The sequence below is a fragment of the Tupaia chinensis genome, unplaced genomic scaffold (genome assembly GCF_000334495.1).
Source record: "Tupaia chinensis unplaced genomic scaffold, TupChi_1.0 Scaffold138464_1, whole genome shotgun sequence".
NCBI lineage: Eukaryota > Metazoa > Chordata > Mammalia > Scandentia > Tupaiidae > Tupaia > Tupaia belangeri.
In genome coordinates this window covers 151,276-154,203 of record NW_006198360.1, presented here as the reverse complement: position 1 = coordinate 154,203, position 2,928 = coordinate 151,276, and positions in this window count along the sequence as shown.

The window sequence follows — 2,928 nt, the reverse complement described above, 5'->3', positions numbered from 1 at the left end:
ACCCCTTGGCAGGTCTCCAACTCAGGAAGACAAGCCTGAGTAAGGGCACCTGGGCTGCTGGTCCTTAAAGGCCTCCAGGAATCAGCACCTATTGGCTGGGTGGAATGTCCGTTCCTGAACTCCTGTGTCTCTCTGGGCAGTAGCCCTAAGCCCTGGGCTTTGCACACAGCAGGTCCCCAAATATGAAAGTTCTGGAACAAAAGCCTGAACTGGAGAGAGGGAAGAGCCAGCAACTGGGTGCCCAAAACTCAGCCGGGGAGAGTAGGGTCTCCAAACTGGCTATCTTCACCTAGAGCCCCTGGAAACAGGGGCCGCCAGCCCTTCTCAGACTCTCCAATGATGGTCTGTGTCGGGGGTGGGGTGGGAGGGTGAGGCTCTGATTTCAAGCCTTCAAAGGCTGTAGGGGACCAGGAGGTGACCGAAGACCTCCCTGGTTTTAGGAACAGTCATCAGTGTATCCAGTCCTCAGCAGCACATGGCCCTGTTGCTACAACAACCTCTCAACACCCTCACCTCCCTGGGGGCAGTCACGTCTCAGCCCAGGGAGGGCTGTCTTCTGGGGACAGAATTGTACCTGGACCAGAGTGCTGATCTCAGTTGACACTCTCTAGACGCAGCCTTAATGCCTGAGTACCCCCACCCTCAAAGGTGGTCCCCTGAAATAGGCACCAAGGCAGGAAAGCAGGTGCCAGGAGGAAGGAACTGCGATGGTAGGGGAGAACTCTCCTCTACAGCTTCGTGCAGAAAGAGAAAAGGATAAGAGAAGGGGAGTGAGGGGAGTCGGGGGAGAAGGAAGGACAAAGGAAGGAGTGTGGATGGAGAGATGGGAAGAGGGAGAAGTGGGGGAGTAATGAGAGGGAAGGGAGGGGAGGAGGGAAGAAGATAAAGGATGAGAAGGGGGGAAAGGAAGAGGTGGAGGAGGGAGGGGGAGAAGACAGTGAGAAGAGGCGTGGGAGAGGGAGAGAGAGAGGAAGAGGAAGGGTAGGGAAGGGTAGGGAGAGAGAGAAGGGAAGGGGAGGAAGGGGTGGGAAAGGAGAGGCAGGAAGAAAGGAAGGGAAGGGGAGGAAGAGGAAGGGGTGGAGGCTGGCCTCATCAGCTGGAAACCAGAGTCCACAGGTTGAATTACACCCCACCCAGTAACAAAAGTGTTCCTCAGGGACAGAAGCGGGAGGGGGCAGGCCAGCAGCTCAGCCCAAGCAGGGGAGGGGGACACTCACTACCAGCCTTGATCTCCTTGGTCGCCTGGGGGGAGGTTGGAGGGTTTGGTTCCCATGCACCCCTGAGGCCTGAAGGGAGTGGACTTCTAATCATTAGGGGTCAACCTTGACTTCATCACCTGTTCATTTGTGGTTCGTGGTTCCGGGCTGGGAAGGGAACAGCAGTCCCTGGTATGTTGATGAGTACTTAACACATCCACACCCTGGACAAGTCTAATATCAAGGATCTTGCTGACCCTTTACCCATTTTAACCACCCCCTTCCAGGCCAGAGACAGGCCTTCCCAACCTGTTCAGGAGTGGGGATTTGTCCAGTGAGTTCCCCCAGAAATCTTTCTTCTTTCTGGTTCTGCCACCAACCCACCCGCCCATACGCCCCCAGGCTTCCCAGATGCTGTGGTTGGGGCAGGGGCAGAAAGGACTGGAGAGGACTGAATGGTCCCAAGGAGCAGATTCAAGTTCCTAAGACAAAGTTCACACTGGAGGTCAGCTAAACCCCTGCTAAGGGTTGCAGGACATACAAGATGACCCCTAGGGCGCTGCCCAGGAGGACACACAGCCTTGGGGGAGGATGCCACCCTGAGCTTGCCCCTGCCTCTAGACCCACAGAGCCATGGAGCACCTCCTCAAGACTCCAAGGAATGCTCAGACTGCCCAGTTCAAGCTCAGAGCCAGCCCACCACTCCCTTCCCCCTCAGCCCCACCCGTCGGCTTATTCCTTTGAGAGCACCTAGGTCCACGTCAGGGCTCCTGGAGACGCAGCATGTGGAAAGAGGAAGGCACAGAAGACCAGCCCCTCCTCACACTGATTTACACCTCGCATATGATGGTGACCATGGGACCCTTCTGCAGCCCTCCACCCCCATCAGGGCTGCCCCCAGGGGCTGGAGCCAGGGGTCAAGTGCTGTCTGAGGCCGGCCCCTGGGGTCCCTGGCCACGGGCCCCTCTGAGGTGCCTGCTGGTCCCATTTCACAGCGAGGCAGGTGGAGACCTGGGCACCAGGCACAACGGCAGCCCAGTAACCGGTGTCCCCGAGCTGAGTCTCAGAAAAGCCCTGTCCCCCGCCAAGGACCCCTGCATTCTCGCAATCTCGGGCTTGCCCTTCCGTGCTGGCCCCTCGTGAAACCAGCTGAGGAGCCAGGGTTCCACAGCGGGGCTCCCGGTGCGCCTGGAAACTTGATGGAAATGCAACTTTTCTTAAACCGACATCTCTGGCCAGGTAAATTGCGGGGAAATTTTTTAAACTCCAATTTCTAAAAGTATGCTACAAGTTTTCACAGGTTTATGGCTTTAATGTCCCTAGCCAACTTTCGGGTAAAAACGTCAACGGTGACCATGGCTAAGGAGCGCACCCGCGCTGCGGGTCCTCCCTGTAAGAACCAGCTGGGCAAAACTCCGTTTCCAGGGGAATAACCAGGACAAGGAGACTCCAGAAGCCGCCGTGCCCGCCGCATTGCCGCCCCCGCCGCATCCCCCGCAGGCCCCGGGCCGACCCCGCCCTGCCCCCGAGGCTTCCCATGGGTAACGTTCAAGGGCGCCGGGAGCGACCGCGGACCGCCTCATCCGGGGCCGTCTCCCAACACTGTCAGGTCAAGACCTCCCGGGTCGCCCTGGGCCCGCGGAGGCCTCGCTGTCCCCACCCTCTCGCGCCGCGGCCCGCACCTTCCGACCCTCGGGGGCCCCTAAGCTCGGCCGCCCCCTGCACCGTCCAC